Genomic DNA, 19,304 nt, shown 5'->3' with positions numbered 1-19,304 from the left:
AGAAGAATTGTTTTGTAGACAGCATGGAAGATGTATTTAAGTTGAATTATGAAAGTATTGACAATAAGACTCAGAATCAAGTGGTGATGGTGAGAATGGAGAAGAGGGAAGAGATAGGACAGAGATTGAAGAAATAAAATAGGACTTGTATGTGATTAGACATGGTGGTAGTATAGTGTAGGGCTTAAATGTGTGACCAATGGACTTAGGCTGCCTGGGTTTAAATCCTTGCTTTCTAGCTGTATAACTATGAGCAAATTATACAAACAGTTTTCCTCATCTGTAAAAAATGAGTTCAGTTTAGATAAATATGGGGTGTCTGTAGAACATCCAGGTGGAGATGTCCAGCGAGTAGCTGGAAATACTGGCCTGGAGCTCGAGGGCGAGGTCAGGGTTAGAGAGATAGAGAGATGAGAGTCATCAGCATACCATGTAGAAAGAAAAACATGAAGAGGCAAGGACAGAAGATTTAAAAGTTGGTGAGGGCATGCAGTTTTGGTAGGAATGTGAATCGGTACAATCTTTCTGGGAAATAGATTGGCAGTATGTATTTTTTTTTTAAAACTTTGACTTGAAGAAACTTGTAATACTGGTTGTCTCTGGAGAGCAGAACTGGAGAAAAGGAGGCGCAGATGGCAGGGAGGGTTGTTTTTCATTAACTGTGTTTAAGTATAGTGCTTTGTATTTTTTTTATTTTAAATGTTATTTACCAAAATCTTTGACTCAAAAGTTTTACTTCCAATAATTTATCCTCAGAAAATAATCAGATAATCACATAAAGATACCAGTGTAAGGATCCTGTTTTTCAGAGCAAATAATTGTGCATTTTCTGCAATATTTTTGTAGTCTTGTTTTCTAATTTGTGAATTTGCTTATATAACAAATCTTATAAAGGGGTAGTGGATTTTATATTTTACAAGGCTTTTTATCTTAGTCACTTCCATCATAAATTTCACTATCTTGTGTAAATGGCCTAATTTACAGTTCCCCTATCTATCCATTTAAAATAATGTCCTATGCTTGTTGATACAGAATGATGTCCATAAAAAGTGAAAAAAGCTGGTAAAAAATATTGTAGTATATCATTTGTATTAATGTATATTTTATATATATAATTAATATAAATAGTTATAATTATAAATTATATATAATATAAATATAAATAATTATCTATATATAATTATTTATATATATAAATAACTATATATAATTTTTAAAGTCTGGAAAGACATACAGCAAAATGTTAGCAGTGGTTACCTCTGTGTGGTGGGGTTTCAGTTGGATTTTATATTTTTATAATTTTCTAAAGGATCTGATTTTTTAACAATAAACTTACATTTCTTTTTTAACTAGAAAAAGTAAAACTATTTCCATTTGGGAAAAACATTAAAGGGCAGGCACAGAAAAGAACAGCTTGTGGGCCAGGCACGGTGGCTGGCACCTGTAATCCCAGTACTTTGGGAGGCCAAGGCGGGCAGATTGCCTGAGTGCAGGAGTTGGCGACCAGCCTGGGCAACACGGTGAAAACCGGTGTCTACTAAAATACAAAAAAGTAGATGGGCGTGGCGGCGTGCGCCTGTAGTCCCAGCTACTCGGGAGGCTGAGGCAGGAGAATTGCTTGAACCTGGGAGGCGGAGGTTGCAGTTAGCTGAGATTGAGCCACTGCACTCCAGCCTGGGCAACAGAGCAAGACTCCATCTTGGAAAGAAAAAAAAAAAAAAGCCTGTGAAGGATATCAGGAAGGAGTGGTCAGAGAGGTAGGAAGAGAGCCAGAAGACAATAATGATCTGAAGGCAATGAATGAAAATGTTTCTAAAAGGAGCAAATAGGTTGTTAATAGTGTTTAATACAGTAGAAAGGTCAAATAAGATAAGCCCTGATAAATGTCCACTAGATTTAATAATTACTTAAATGAGAACAGTTTCAGTAGAGTCCTGGGAGTAGAATCCAGATCATAGTGAATTGAGAATTGAATCAGAGGTGAAGAAGTGGAAACATTTAGTAGAGAATCTTTTGAGAAACTTGCCTAAGAAAGAAATGTAGCTAGAGAGCAATGCATAGTCAAAGAAGGATTTGTTTTTTAGGATAGGAGAGATTTAAATGTGTTTAGCGCTAGAGGGACCAATTCCATAGAAAGTGAAAAGTTAGATATATAGATGAGTGACGAGATAAGGCTTAAAATCAAATGGCCCTAGGAGAATTGTGCAAGTTAAATTCACAATGAGGTGTAAATAAATGATAAATGATCTTTGAGAGAAAATTTTGATAGGGTGAAAAGAAGAGGAGAGTAGAGGGTACTGGGCTAATTAAGTCCTTTGCATTAATAAGGCAATAACAGCTAGCTGGCTCCCATACACACACACACACACACACACACACACACATACACACACAGCACCCTTTTTATTTTTCATGGCAGGCACAGAAGTTCAGAGCTACTAAGTGATGTTGGGTGAAGCACAGTTATCCTCTGTACCTCAGTTAGCTCACACACACACACACACACACACACACACACAGTAGCTGAGTCAAATCTCTTGACAAACAGGTGACATCAGAACTTGATGTGCACTTTCCTCTCTACTGCGTTTCCTTGACCACAGTGATTCTTGGCCAAAAGGAGTCAAGAATGGGGGTGGTGAGAAATGAAGATTTAGGACCTTTAAATTGTATGGAATCTCATTAGTTCATCATCCTGCCCACAGGCAGTACTGTACCTTAATCAAACAGACACCTATTCATCTTCCTGCCCGTACATTTTTCTCAAAGGACATTTCACAATCTCCGACTCAGTGTTATGCAACCGTACTGACAAGAACTTCTTTCGATTCTCCCTTCAGGCTGTCCCAAGGAAATGGCAAATCAAAAGACCCTGTAATTTGGGGTGTTTGTGTTCCTGGGAGCAGGAGGCTGGAACTGCAGGGAGGGAGTAAGAGGGGAGGGTCTGGTTGTAAAAACAGGTAGTAGACTGGTGAAAACAAAAGAGTAGAGCTCATATCCATACAATCTGTATTCCAGGGGATCTGGATTCAGAGCTTAACTGCCTTTCTATGGAGCACCCTACTCCTTTCCACACACACCCATCCAGCTGCCTATTACCATTAGTGACTTGTTCCCTTCTTGACGTTCATTTCACCTGAGGCCTCCCTGGGGATAGTCCACTTTAAACTAAATCCCTTCTGAAAGTTGTCAGTTCTCTTCCTATGTTGATGAAGTGCCCTTTAAATACTCAACTTGCCTACTTAAGTTGGTGATTGTATTTATTTCACAAAAGTATCTCCAAGTCACCTAGGGGTGAGGGCAATCTGGGAAAAAGTGGCGGCAGCCTAAGTGGCTGTTATGCATGTTAATGGGGTTGCTAAAGACCTAACCCTTCAGCTGACAAGAGTCTGACCTCCAGCTTCCATAGAGGTGTTCGTTAATTATATACTTAGTTATCTAGAAACAATAAGACCTGGAAAGACAATAATGTTGAATTAGCCAGCCTTCTTCCCTTAATAAAAGCTAACATTTGGCCGGGCGCGGTGGCTCAAGCCTGTAATCCCAGCACTTTGGGAGGCCGAGACGGGCGGATCACGAGATCAGGAGATCGAGACCATCCTGGCTAACACTGTGAAACCCCGTCTCTACTAAAAAATACAAAAAAAAAAAAAAAAAAAAAACTAGCTGGGCGAGGTGGCGGACGCCTGTAGTCCCAGCTACTCGGGAGGCTGAGGCAGGAGAATGGCGTGAACCCAGGAGGCAGAGCTTGCAGTGAGCTGAGATCTGGCCACTGCACTCCAGCCTGGGCGACAGAGTGAGACTCCGTCTCAAAAAAAAAAAAAAAAAAAAAAAAAAAAAAAGCTAACATTTATTGAACACTTACTATCTGCCAGGCACAATTTTAAGTGCTTTATATATTTTAACTCAGTTAATCCTCAAAACAATCCTATGACATAGGTGCTATTTTTACATCTGTAGTGTAATGATGAGGAATAGACGGATTAAGCAACTTGCCCCAAATCACACAGCTAATAGTGATAAAATCAGGATTTGAACCCGGTCTGGTTTTTGAGCTCAGCCTTTTAACATGTCTCTCAGAGGAGAATATTTTAGCCCTGTATGTCACCATAAAGAGAAGGGGGGGAAATATTTTTAAAAGGAAAAAGGAAGAAAAAGAACAAAAATGTGATTATGGTGGGAGGGAAATAGAATGACTCTAGCAATGCTGATATAAGCTGCAAATTCCTGCCTAGATGTTGTTCTTCATCTGTTTGGTCTTTAGTCTGATGCTTCATGTGTTGAATTGTATCTTAACTATGACAACTTGAAGCCTATTTAATTTCTGCCCCATCCTTCAAAGCCCAGTGCAGGTCCCACCTCCTCCATAAAGCCTCCGTATCCACCCAGTCTACAGTAACCTGTACTTTAAAAATTGTGTTTACACTTATTGTCTATAGCATTCATTTGGCTCTGGCTCACATTCTTAGTTAGCCTCCTGTGCATATATGTCTCATCTTACCAACCACATTGTAAACTCCCTAAGGGAGGGTCTAAGACATATTTTTCTTGCATCTTGCATCCCTATAATTTCTAGCATCGTGTTTTATAAATAATAGGCACTCAGTAAATATTCATTGGTTGACTGGTTAAAAAAGAGACTGCATCTTGGTTAACATCTACATCATTTAGTGAAGAACTGTGCACTCAATGTGTACTCAATAAACATCAATAATATTACAAACTCATTCAAAAAGCCTTTATGGAGTTTCTACAGTGTGTAGAGAATGGTGCTGTGGGACTATGGATGAAATAAAAGACACAGCTTCTACTTTTGAAGAGCTTGGCTTGGTTCTCTTCTTCATAAAGTCTTCTCTTACTACTTCAGTGCACGTTATCTCCTTTCTCTGAATTTCCACTGCATTCAAAGTCAAGACCAGTTATCACTCAATTGGTTTGTCTCCCTCGGTTCAATTGTGAGCCCCTTGAAGGAAATGGACAGCTCTGTCCTGGGAACATAATAGAATCACAGAATTGGAAGGGACTTCACAGCTTTTCCTATCATCAAACTTCCTACCCAATGCAAGAATCCCTTTTGCAACACCCCTAATGTAGCTCTTATTTAACTCTATGCTTCCAGTATCAGGAATTAACTGAAATAGGAAACACAGCAGGAAGAGCGGGTTCAGAGGCAAGATAATGAGTTGGATTTTGACTACTTGCAATTTAATGTGATTGTTAGACAATCAGGCAGAGACAAACAGCTGAAATTCAAGTCTCAACCTCAGGAGAGAGGTCAAGGCTGAAGAGAGAGATTTGAGAGTCTTGGGCACGGAAGTGGTAGGTGAAGCTCTAAGATCAAGTAAGACTGCCAAGGACAAGAGAAGAAAAGAGCCAAGGACAAAGTCTCTGAGAATTCCCCTACTTGGAAAGTGACAGGAAAAATCAACAAGGTGGGAGAAGACCTGGAAGTCAAAGGAAAAATTTTAAGGAGAGGCTGGTAACCAGAATTAATGGAGGATGATACAATGAAGTTAGAGAGGATGAGACTGAGAAAAAGTTATTTTATCTGGTGATTAAGAAGCCAGACTTGCCAGGCACGGTGGTTCACGCCTGTAATCCCAGCACTTTGGGAGGCCAAGGCGGGCTGTTCACCTGAGGTCAGGAGTTCAAGACCAGCCTGGCCAACATGGAGAAACCTTGTTTCTGCTAAAAATTAAAAAAAAAAAAAAAGCCAGTTGTGGTGGTGGGCGCCTATAATCCCAGCTACTCGGGCAGCTGAGGCAGGAGAATCGCTTGAATCCAGGGGGCGGAGGTTGCAGTGAGTCGAGATCACACCACTTCACTCCAGCCTGGGCAAAAGAGCGAAACTCCGTCTCAAAAAAAAAAAAAAGAAAAGAAAAAGAAAAGAAACCGGACTTTTGACAACCTATGACCTAGAAGAGAGCCGTTTCAGTGAAGTGGGGTCTATTTTTGCTTGCTCTTGTTACCCCTAACACCTAGCAGAGCGCCTGGCTTGATACATACTTGTTGAGTAAATGAATGGATTGGTGAAGTGTAGATCCTGCCACAATATGAGGTGGGGGAAAAAGTGGACAAGTTGGCCTTTTTCTCTGAAGCAAGAGGAGAAAATGGGTGATGATATACAGAAATATTAAGGTGAAAAAGAAAGAAGTTGAGGTCTATGATTTTACCCCTAAAATATGAAGTAAGCTCATCTGAGAATCTCTTACAGTTTCCATTCTCAGTATGATGGAGTAAATTCTCAATAGATAACATCTGTAAACTCTGGACAAAATACACACACACGCACAGATACACACACGCACATGTGTGCGTGCACAAACACACACACACACACGCACGCACAACTTGAAGGCTCCAGAGAGTGAACAAAAGCAGGCAGATATCAGAGGGCAATTGGAGCTTGGAATAAGAGGTCAGCATGGGGTGAGTTTCCCATTTTTGTGGCCTCAGCCTGAGGTCAGGCTGCAATCACTGGCCACATCACTGAAAGTCCATTAGGAATCCTTATCTTTCTAGCCTGAAGAACCAAAGGACAGAGTCTGGGACAACCACAGCCTCTGGAAAGTGAGGAGATAGCTAAGAAAGGAGAGATTCTGAGAAAAGGAACCCTAAATTATCTGTATAAATTCTTCCCCAAGGCATATTCTGAACTATGCATGCATAGGGCAGTTTCCATCTAAAACTGAAAGAATGGAACTAAGATTTGAGCTGCCACTAACCACAGGCAAGGCAAAGTACAGTTTGAATCTAAACAAGTTAATTACCTGCTAAAAGAAACACATCTACCCTCTCAGAGAATCTAACAGAATCCAGAATCTCCACAACATAACATACACAATGTCCAGGAGCCCCTCTAAAAGTAATACAGTTATCCATATCCATGGGTTCTGCATCTGTGGATTCAACCAACTGCAGATCAAAAATATTCAAAAAACAGGCCAGGCACAGGGGCTCACGCCTGTAACCCCAGCACTCTGGGAGGCCAAGGTGGGCAGATCACTTGAGGTCAGGAGTTTGAGATCAGCCTGGGCAATATGAAGAAACCCCGTCTCCACCAAAAAATACAAAAATTAGCCAGGCAGGTGGCACGTGCCTGTAGTCCCCAGCTACTCGGAAGGCTGAGGCAGGAGAATCACTTGAACCTGCGAGGCGGAGGTTGCAGTGAGCTGAGATCGTGCCACTGCACTCCAGCCTGGGCGATAGAGTGAGACTCCATCTCAATCAATCAATAAATAAAATAAAATATATGAGAGAATATGTAGATTATATGCAAAATTACACCATTTTATAAAATGGACTTGAGCATCCTCAGATTTTGGTATCCATAAGAGGGTTCCTGGACTCAATCTCCCATGGATACAAAGGGACAACTGTATGTGAAGAATTAGGAAAATGTAACCCACACTAAAGGAAAAAGACAATTAATGGAGGCTAACTCAAAGATGATATTGCTTAATGAGGAGAGAAAAATACCCTGGTAACAAATGAAAAAATTGAAAACCTCAGCAGAGAAAAGGAAAATATAGAAAATAACTAACTGAGAATTCCAGAACTAAAAAATACAGTATCTGAAATGAAAATTTAAGTGTGTGGAATTAATGGCAGAATGAAATATAACAGAGGAGTCAGTGAACTTGAAGATACCATAATCAAAATTATTCAATCTCAAGAAGAGAGAGAGTGGATTTTTAAAAAATGAACAGAGTCTCAGACAATATCAGAGGTCTAAAACATGTGTGAAGGAGGCTGGCCGTGGTGGCTCATGCCTGTAATCCCAGCACTTTGGGAGGCCAAAGTAGGCAGATCACTTGAGGCCAGGAGTTCAAGACCAGCCTGGCCAACATGGTGAAATCCCATCTCTACTAAAAATACAAAAAATTAGCCGGGCATGGTGGTGCACACTTGTAATCCCAGGTACTCAGGTGGCTGAGGCACAAGAATCACTTGAACCCAGGAGGCGGATGTTGCAGTAAACCAAAATTGTGCCACTGCACTCCAGCCTGGGCTGGGCGACAGAGTGAGACTCTGTCTCAAATAAAATAAAATATGTGTGAAGAAGGAGAAAGAGAGAATAGAGCAGAAGCATTATTTGAAGAAATAATGGTTGAACACGTCCCAAACTTGGCAAAGTTATACATTTACAGATTCAAGCTCAGCAAACCTCAAAAAGAATAAATATTAAGAAAACTGCACCTACTTGAATCATAGTTAAAACTGCTGAGAGCGGGCCAGGCGCAGTGGCTGACGCCTGTAATCCCAGCACTTTGGGAGGCTGAGGCGGGCATATTACCTGAGGTCAGAAGTTCGACACCAGCCTGACCAACAAGGAGAAACCCCGTCTCTACAAAAAATATGAAATTAGCCGGGCGTGGTGGTGCATGTGTGTAATCCCAGTTACTCAGGAGGCTGAGGCAGGAGAATCGCTTGAACCCAGGAGGCAGAGGTTGCAGTGAGCCAAGATTGCACTCCAGCCTGGGCAACAAGAACAAAACTCCATCTCAAAAAAAAAAAAAAACACTGCTGAGAGCCAAAAAATAAACAGAAAATCTTGAAAGCAGCCAGAGAAGAACAACATTGCATACAATGATTCAAATTACCACGGACTTCTCCTCAGGAACTATGGAGACTAGATGGCAGTCGGAAAATATCTTTAAACTGGCGGGAAGAAAATGACTGTCAGTCTAGTATATTATATTCTGTAAAAATATCCTTTAAGAGTGAAGGCAAAATAATGGCATCTTCAGATAAAAGAGTCTTTCACATACTTATAAGACCTTATACTTGCTATTCCCTCTGTCTGGAACACATAGTCTCTTCCCCAGTCCCCTCTGTATCTTTAGCTTGCTAACTCCTACTCATCCTTCACATCTAAGCTTACATGCCACTTTCTCTGGGAAGCCTTCCTGATCCCCCAACTTCAAATTAGGTTTCTTCTTTTATATATGTGTATTCCCCCCATATTTCCCCCATCTTAGCACTTATCATGCTATATGTAATTGCTTGTTTGATTGCTTGTGAACTCCACTAAACTATATGCTCCATGAGGGGAAGCACTTGAGTTTTTTCTTGCTGGTTTTGTTTTTGTTTTGGTTTTGGTTTTTAGATGGAGTCTCGCTCTGTAGCCCAGGCTGGAGGGCAGTGGCACGATCTTGGCTCACTGCAACCTTTGCCTCCTGAATTCAAGCAATCCTCCCACCTCAGCCTCTAGAGTAGCTGGGACTATAGGTGCACACCACCATGCCCAGCTAACTTTTGTATTTTTGGTAGATGTGGTGTTTCTCCATGTTGCCCAGGCTTGTATTGAACTCCTGGACTCAAGCAATCCACCTGCCTCGACCTCCCAAAGTGCTGGAATTACAGGCATAAGCCATTGCGCCCAGCCTGGTTTTTCTTATTAGTGTATTTACAGTCCCTGGCACACAATAGATACTCAATCAATATTTTTTGAATAAAGGAAAGAATGTCTGATTCCAAAGTATTTTTTTTCTTTCTACTACACCAGGATGCCATAATAGAGAGGGAGGTCCTGACACTACTATAAAATTCACTACTCTTGGCCAGGTGTGGTGGATTATGCCTGTAATCCCAGCACTTTGGGAGGCTGAGGTGCAAGGATCGCTTGAGCTCAGGAGTTCAAGACTAGCCTGGTCAATATAGTGAGACCCCCATCTCATTTTTAAAAATTTAAACAGGCTGGGCGCAGTGGCTCATGCCTGTAATCTCAGCACTTTGAGAGGCCGAAGTGGGCAGATCATTTGAGGTCAGGAGTTTGAGACCAGCCTTACCAACATGGTGAAACCCTGTCTCTACTAAAAATACAAAAAAAAAAAAAAAAAAAAATTAGCCAGGTGTGGTGGCACATGCCTATAGTCCCAGCTACTCGGGAGGCTGAGGCAGAAGACTCACTTGAACCCGGGAGGTGGAGGTTGCAGTGAGCCGAAACTGCACCTCTGCACTCCAGCCTGGGCAACAGGGTGAGACTCCGTCTCAAAAAATAATAATAAATTAAAAATAAATAAAAAAAATTCACTACTCTTAAACTTTATGGAGAAAACTACCATTCACTGAAAACCTGCTGCTTTCATTGAACTATCATTTTTCAGTGATTACATAGGCAATTACTGTTTGGGGACCATCTATATGTGCTTAACATAGATCCCTGGTAATTAATGCTTGTATAAATCCTCATTTTAATACCACTTCAAGATAAATGGGCTGGGTATGGTGGCTCACCACCTGTAATCCCAGCACTCTGGGAGGCCAAGGTAGGAGGATCTCTTGAAGCCAGAAGTTCGAGACCGGCCTGAGCAACAGAGCGAGACCCCATCTCTATTTTTTCAAAAAAGAAAAAAGATAAATGGCTAAAAATTCAGAAATGATTAACCAATGGTACATCCAACTGACAGAATATTACACAGTCATGAAAATTATATTTATGAACCTGTGTAATCATTTGAATACATGCTTATACATTGAGGAAAAAACAAGAATACAAAATTGTATGTACAATGTGATTACAATTTTTAAAAATCCATGTAGGAAAAAATAATACTGGAAAGAAATATACCAAAATATTAACTGTGGTTTTCATTGGGTGATAAGACTATAAGTACTTTGTAACTTTTTTTCTGTATTTTATCATTTTTCTTTAATAAACATGTATTGCTCCTATAGTGGGAGAGGGTTTTGTTTTGTTTTGTTTTGTTTTGTTTTGTTTTGAGGTGGAGTCTCACTCTGTCACCCAGGCTGGAGTGCAGTGGCGCGATCTCTGCTCACTGCAAGCTCAGCCTCCCAGGTTCACGCCATTCTCCTGCCTTAGCCTCCCGAGTAGCTGGGACTACAGGCACCCGCCACCATGCCCAGCTAATTTTTTTGTATTTTTAGTAGAGATGGGGTTTCACCATGTTTGCCCATGTGGTCTCGATCTCCTGACCTTGTGATCCACCTGCCTCGGCCTCCCAAAGTGCTGGGATTACAGGCGTGAGTCACTGCGCGGACTGAGGGTCTTTCTTTTTTTTTTTTTTTTTTTTTTTTTTGAGACAAGAGTCTCGCTCTGTCACCCAGGCCTGAGTGCAGTGGCGTGATCTCGGCTCACTGCAAGCTCCGCCTCCCGGGTTCATTCCATTCTCCTGCCTCAGCCTCCCAAGTAGCTGGGACTACAGGCGCCCGCCACCACGCCTGGCTAATCTTTGTATTTTTAGTAGAGACGGGGTTTCATCGTGTTAGCCAGGATTGTCTGGATCTCCTGACCTCGTGATCCGCCCGCCTTGGCCTCCCAAAGTGCTGGGATTACAGACGTGAGCCACCGCGCCCGGCCTGGGTCTTTCTTTTTTAAAAGTTGAAGATAGAAAGTCTCAGGGTAGGAAGAAGTCTCTGAGTACACCAAAGCACAAGCACAAGTAAAGCAGGATGGTGTTTATGCCTCCTTTCTCTTAACTTATATCTTAATGGCCTGATACCATTTATAGATTAACTGAGTGCATAACCTTGTTGAAGGATGCTAAAAGACTGGCCCCAGAAAAAGAAGAAAGGGGATCAGCAGTGGAAACTGCCAGGGGCAGAAGGAGAAAGAGACTAAGCAAAGAGTTCAGAGAAAGTAAACATAAAAGAAGAGGAAATGGGAGGGGGAGGGAAAGACCAGAGGATAGGTATACTTTTATGCATCAGGGCCCATATGAAAAAGAGGAGCTAGTAATGGATTTTTATTTTATTTTATTTTATTTTTCTGAGACAGTCTCGCTCTGTCGCCCAGGCTGGGGTGCAGTGGCCGGATCTCAGCTCACTGCAAGGTCTGCCTCCCGGGTTTACGCCATTCTCCTGCCTCAGCCTCCCGAGTAGCTGGGACTACAGGCGCCCGCCACCTCACCTGGATAGTTTTTTTGTATTTTTCAGTAAAGACGGGGTTTCACCGTGTTAGCCAGGATGGTCTCCATCTCTTGACCTCATGATCCGTCCGTCTCGGCCTCCCAAAGTGCTGGGATTACAGGCTTGAGCCACCGCGCCCGGCCTAGTAATGGATTTTTATAACAGGCATAGCTAGCATGTTTTTCATGTTATTTTACTATTGTCTGTATTTGTGCCTTTGAGCCTCTCGATAGTCCTCCTTCCAGCCCACATGTACCGTCATATCTGCCTGATACTGCCAGGGAAGATCAACTGGACTCTAGACCTGGACATTCTGGTGCCTGTTCTAGGAGCAAATTATATAACCATGTGCTTATCTATGTGAGCTATAGATTTAGCAGGCTATATGAGGCAGTCAGGAATCTTCTGGATGATAAAGGAGATCTGCATGGGGATTCAGAGAGCCCCATAGGCATTTATGGAAAACAAGAAAGTAGAGCAGTTCTGAGTCTAAACCCCATTTATGACACATAACCCGACTAAGTGAACAATGCTGGCTCTTAGCCAAGACCATTTTTGTAAGATGGTTATACTCTTCTGTTGATTTTGTGTAATACTTCTGTCATCCTTGAAGCTTTTAGCGGGCTAGTGGGATGATTGATGGGGGATTTTAGTTTATTAAATGTCAAGTGAGGGTGTTGGAATTAGAAATTAATTTCTACATGGTTTGGTTTGAGTATAGTTATTTCCCAGAAAGACAGACATTTTAGCAACCTTGTCCTTTCTGTATGATAATGAATCTCTTAACCCATCTTGAGGCCAGGAACAAAGAGTCTTAACCTTAAAAGAAAGGCATGTAAGAGGGCCAAGACAAGATCTCAGCATCATCACTTGACCTTTAGAGAGTGGACACAATTGTCTTGGAGCTTCTGATTATGTAACTTGTAATATTAAAAAAATTGTGGCTTTAATGACCATTTGCTAGATTATCGCATCATCCAATTTGATAGCCACTAGCCACAAGTGGCCAAATTTAGGTTAAAAATTAAATCTCAGTGCACAGCCCATATTTCAATAGCCACGTATGAAAAAAAAATGGTTATTTTCTTTTTTGGATTTTTTTTTTTTTTTTTTTTGAGACAGAGTCTTACTCTGTCGCCCAGGCTGGAGTGCAGTGGCACGATCTCGGCTCACTGCAACCTCCGCTTCCCGGGTTCAAGCCATACTTCTGCCTCAGCCTCCCGAGTAGCTGAGACTACACGCGTGTGCCACCGCGCCCAGTTAATTTTTTGTATTTTTAGTAGAGATGGGGTTTCACCGTGTTAGCCAGGATGGTCTTGATCTCCTGACCTCGTGATCCGCCCACCTCGGCCTCCCAAAGTGCTGAGATTGCAGGTGTGAGCCACCACGCCCAGCCCAAAGAGTGGCTACTTTCTAGACAGTGTAGATATAGAACATTTCCACCATTGCAGAAAGTTCAACTTAACAGCACTGTGAATTTAGACTCACAGGATTGTGATCTAGAGGCCAGTCATCTCTGCACCTGTATGCAGAGATGCAAAGTGACTTATTTTGTCTTACTTCACATTGTTTCTTTGCACTGGTGTGCTCTGAGTGACACCAGGGAAATTGAGGCAGTTTAGCAGACTTATTAGCATTATTGCTCTTGCCACAATTTTTTTTAAAGGTAAGAATTATTTTTCTTGTGGAGGGGGGGACGTGGAGTCTCCCTTTGTCACCCAGGATGGAGTGCAGTGGCATGCAATCTCAACTCACTGCAACCTCCAGGTTCAAGTGATTCTAGTACCTCAGCCTCCCGAGTAGCTGAGACTACAGGTGCGCACCACCACACCTGGCTAATTTTTTGTATTTATATTTATGTTTCTTTTTTTTTTTTTTTAAGATGGAGTCTTGCTCTGTCGCTTAAGCTGGAGTGCAGTGGCACAATCACGGCTCACTGCAACCTCTGTCTCCCAGGTTCAAGTGATTCCCCTGCCTCAGCCTCCCAAGTAGCTGGGACCACAGGGGTGCACCACCATGCCTGGCTAATTTTTATATTTTTAGTAGAGATGGGGTTTCACCATGTTGGACAGACTGGTTTCGAACTCCTGACCTCAGGCAATCTGCCCACCTCAGTGTCCCACAGTTCTGGGATTACAGGCGTGGCCACCAAGCCCAGCCAATTTTTGTATTTTTAGTAGAGTTGGGATTTCACCATGTTGCCCAGGTTGATCTTGAACTCCTGAGCTCAAGCAATCCACCTGCCTCAGCCTCCCAAAGTGCTGAGACTACAGGCGTGAGCCACTGCACCCAGCCAAAGATGAGAATTCTTTAGGGAATGGCTAAATCAAATGTGTCCTATTCACTAAATTGAATACCATACAGCAGTTAAAGGGAATGAACTAGATGTTTCAATAAGGATAAACCTCAAAAACATTTTTGTGCGAAAAAAGTGAGTTACCGCCAGGCACGGTGGCTCACGCCTGTAATCCCAGCACTTTGGGAGACCGAGGCAGGTGGATCACGAGGTCAGGAGATGAGACCATCCTGGCTAACAAGGTGAAACCCCGTCTCTACTAAAAATCAAAAAAAAAAAAAAAAAAAAAGACATTAGCCAGGCGTGGTGGCAGGCACCTGTAGTCCTAGCTACTCGGGAGGCTGAAGCAGGAGAATGGCGTGAACCGGGGTGGCGGAGCTTGCAGTGAGCGAGATCGCACAACTGCACTCCAGCCTGGGCGACAGAGTGAGACTCCGTCTCAAAAAAAAGAAAAAAGAAAAAAGCAAGTTGCCAAATGTAATCATTTATGCAAAGAAAAAAAACCCACAAAAGAATACTATGTATTCCCACGCAAGAGTTTGTTTGTTTGTTTGTTTGTTTTTTGAGACGGAGCCTCGCTCTGTCGCCCAGGCTGGAGTGCAGTGGCGGATCTCAGCTCACTGCAAGCTCCGCCTCCGGGGTTTACGCCATTCTCCTGCCTCAGCCTCTCAAGTAGCTGGGACTACAGGCGCCTGCCACCTCGCCTGGATAGTTTTTTTTTTTTTTTTTTTTTTGTATTTTTTAGTAGAGACAGGGTTTCACCGTGTCAGTCAGGATGGTCTCGATCTCCTGACCTCGTGATCCACCCGTCTCGGCCTCCCAAAGTGCTGGGATTACAGGCTTGAGCCACCGTGCCCAGCCTTGTTTGTTTGTTTTTTAAGAGACAGGGTCTTGGCCAGCGCGGTGACTCACACTTGCAATCCCAGCAGTTTGGGGGGCCAAGACGGGTGGATCACTTGAGGCCAGGAGTTCAAGACCAGCCTGGCTAACATGGTGAAACCCCGTCTCTACTTAAAAAAATACAAAAATCAGCCAGGTGTGGTGGCACACACCTGTAATCCTAGCTACTTGGGAGGCTAAGGCACGAGAATTGCTTGAACCTGGGAGCGGAAGATCCCTGAGCTCAGGTGCTCAAGGCTGCAGTGAGCTATGATAGTACCACTGTACTCCAGCCTGGGCGACAGAGTGAGAATCTGTCTCAAAAAAAAAAAAAAAAAGGAGAGAAAGAGAGAGAGAGACAGTCTCACTCTGTCACCCAGGCTGGAGCGCAGTGGTACAGTGGTACCATCATAGCTCACTGCAGCCTTGGGCACCTGAACTCAAGGGATCCTCCTGCCTCAGCCTCCCACATGGCTGGCACAGGCATATGACCCTGCATCTGGCTAATTTTTACGTTTTTTGTAGAGACAAGGTCTTGAGATGTTGCACAGGCTGGTCTCATTCTTGAACTCCTGTCCTCAAGGGATCCTCCTGCCTCAGCTGCCTAAAGTGCTGGGACTACAGGTGTGAGCCACCATGCCGGCCATTTTTTTTTAAAGGATAGGAAGAATGCATATCAAACTCATGACAGTGGTAACTTCAGGGACAGGGGAAAGGTGTGTAGGATAAGGGTCCAAAGGTACTTTTAGTTTTTTCTTTAATGTTCTAAATTTTTAAAGGAAAATATACTTACGTATTACATGTGTAATTATAATTATTAAAACAGGACATAAATGTGTATATATATAATATGAATGTAAATATGTAAAATATGGTGGTGAAAAAATAAGGGAAGTACACAAAACCCTTTGATAGTTGTGTTAGGATGATAGGATTGTGGCTAATTATTTTCTTCTTTTTCTCTATTTTAAAAAAGTTTTTTTGTTGTATGGCTATAACGTTATATACTAAAAATCTTAAAATAGGTCCAGGCACAGTGGCTCATGACTATAATCCCAACACTTTGGGAGACTGAGGTGGGAGGATCACTTGAGCCTGGGAGTTTAAGACCAGCCTGCGCAACATAGTGAGACTCCCTCTCTAAAAGAAATAAATTCTTAAAATAAAGCGAAGCTGGCTTTGTGTTGCTGACATAGTTTTATTATTGCATATTAGGTATAGTTCTTAAGAGGCAATAGGCTCTGCTACATAATTAGTGCCAGAAATAACAGCTTGATATCATTCATGTAAAAAATTTTAATTGTCCTTAGTGACAGTCTCCAAAAATCAATTGGTCACTATAATGCCCCATTCTGCAGCTAATTCATACTGTAAGGCGCACTGGGACCCTATAATTCCTAAAACCCAAGGTTCCATTGGAATATTTTGAGACGCTCTTCTTATGCCCATGCCACCTGACTGGTAATGGGCTTTGAAAATTGTTCACATCAAAAATCCTTCCTCTGTGGCATAGAACTCAGATCCAAAAGCTGCTTCCTAAGAAAAATCTGACTTCACCTGCACCCTACCTCCATGAGAACATGAGGTAAACCTCTATGCAGACAACTCTGGCCAGGCTTTTCAACTTTCAAGCCAGAATGGTAACCCTGTCACCCGTCCACCTGTTTATCTGGCTTCCAAAACATATGGATCCTGCCCCAGTCAACAACAGAGCATACCAATACTTCTGACCTTCATCAGAGAATAAATGTACTCTGCCTCTAAGGTCGTGTCAAAAGCCTGCCTATGAGAAGAGATAATTATGGAATATATTGTAAGGGACATTCTATCCATCCACTCCTTTACGTGGCATTTTAAGTTGTGTCCTCAGATCAAGTTGGAGCCCCAGAAGGTTACAGGCCTGACCCATCTGAGCTCAGTTCTGCAGAAGTGCCTCAATGTTAGGTCCTTGGCTTTTAGCCAGGGTAGTACAAGAAAGTAATGTGAAAATCTCTTCTGTGTGTATTATAAAACCGTTACTGAGGACATTGTCCCTTATGTTAATCCCACATAAGAAATTTCTTATGGAATTTAGTGCCAGCAATAGACAATTATGTAGCTGTTAAAAAAATATAATTATGGAAAACTAAATATGAAAACTGGTTTACGATATGTTCATTGAAAAAAGCAGAACACAAAATGGTATACAGACTCTAATTGCAACCATGTAAAATTATATGTGTCTGTGGATAAGGACTAAAAGCTGACAGGCAATGATGAAAGTTGTATGAGGGCAATGGGATTATAAGTGTTTTGTTTTTTCAAAAAATTGTGTTTGCTATAATCCTGTCTTTTCAATTGGGGGGTGGGGGAAAGAATTTAGTGACAGGAAAATCTCTGTCTCTCTTGAGGAATTGCTATGCTTCTTTCTTTCTGATAACAAAAATTGTGTAATTGATTGTGTTTCCCCCTTTCTCCACCCACTGACTACCCAAAAAGGTGAATTTAGTGTTCAGTCATCACACATGAGCTTCCTCTTCCTTTACAGAAAGGAAGAGGAAGGCCAGACGCAGTGGCTCAAGCCTATAATCCCAGCACTTTGGGAGGCCAAGGTGGGTGGATCACGAGGTCAGGAGTTCGAGACTCAGCTTGGCCAACATGGTGAAACCCTATCTCTACTAAAAATACAAAAAAAATTAGCCAGGCATGTTCGCGCACGCCTGTAATCCCAGCTACTTAGGAGGCTGAGGCAGGCCAGGAGGAGGCAGTTGCAGTGAGCCGAGATCACCTCACTGCACTCTAGAGCTTGGGCGACAGAGTGAGACTCCATCTTAAAAAAAAAAAAAAAATAGGCCGGGCGCGGTGGCTCAAGCCTGTAATCCCAGCACTTTGGGAGGCCGAGGCGGGTGGATCACGAGGTCAGGAGATCGAGACTCTCCTGGCTAACACGGTGAAACCCCGTCTCTACTAAAAATACAAAAAACTAGCCGGGCGCGGTGGCTGGCGCCTGTAGTCCCAGCTACTCGGAGGCTGAGGCGGGAGAATGGCGGGAACTCGGGAGGCGGAGCTTGCAGTGAGCCGAGATCACGCCACTGCACTCCAGCCTGGGCGACGCAGCGAGACTCCGCTCTCAAAAAAAAAAAAAAAAAAAAAAAATAGAGAGAAAGGAAGAAATAAATTTCTATTTTCTATTTCTATAATCTTATGACATTTGTATTCTTTTGGTAAGGTGCTTCAAATCCTTTGTAGAAAGAGGCAAAATAGGCCAGGCACGGTGGCTCACACCTGTAATCTCAGCACTTTGGGAGGCTGAGGTGGGCAGATCATGAGGTCAGGAGATTGAGACCATCCTGGCTAACACTGTGAAACCCCATCTCTACTGAAAATACAAAAATTAGCCGGGCGTGGTGGCAGGCATCTGTAGTCCCAGCTACTCGGGAGGCTGAGGCAGTAGAATGCATGAACCCGGGAGGTGGAGCTTGCAGTGAGCCGAGATCGCGCCACTGCACTCCAACCTGGGCGACAGAGCAAGACTCGGTCTCAACAAAAAAAAAAAAAAAAAAGAGGCAAAATATAAAGCATTTCTCTCAGTTTAAAAGGTACACATGGTCATAGTAAATTGGAAAAATATAAGAAAGGAAAACAGATAACCACTGTTAACACTTTTTGGCAAATCTCCCTATCTTTTCTCAATGTACCTTACTAAACAAAATTATGAACATATAGTATATAAAGTATCACATCCTGCTCTTTTCAGGTAACTTAAAATATAAGCATGTTGGCCAGGCACTGTGGCTCATGCCTGTAATCCCAGCACTTTGGGAGGCCGAGGCAGGTGGATGGCTTCAGGTTGGGAGTTTGAGACCAGCCTGGCCAACATGGCAAAAACCCATCTCTACCAAAAATACAAAAATTAGCCAGGTGTGGTGGTGCAAGCCTGTAATCCCAGCTATTTGGGAGGCTGAGGCACGAGAATCACTTGAACCTGTGAGGCAGAGGTTGCAGTGAGCCAAGATCGTGCCACTGCACTCCAGCCTCGTGACAGAGTGAGACCTGTCTCAAAAAAAAAAATATATATATATATATATACACACACACACACATACATATATATAGACATAGACACACACACACACATACATATATATAGACATAGACACACACACACACACACATATATATGCATGTTTTTGTGTATTGAAAACTCTCTGGCAAATACCTCTGGAAAAAAAAACTCTTCCGTAAATAACTCTGGTAAATACCATGCCAGTAGGACTGT

Source organism: Trachypithecus francoisi, unplaced genomic scaffold (assembly GCF_009764315.1).
Source record: "Trachypithecus francoisi isolate TF-2019V2 unplaced genomic scaffold, Tfra_2.0 Lachesis_group6, whole genome shotgun sequence".
NCBI classification, from domain to species: Eukaryota; Metazoa; Chordata; class Mammalia; order Primates; family Cercopithecidae; genus Trachypithecus; species Trachypithecus francoisi.
This window is presented reverse-complemented; position numbering follows the sequence as displayed.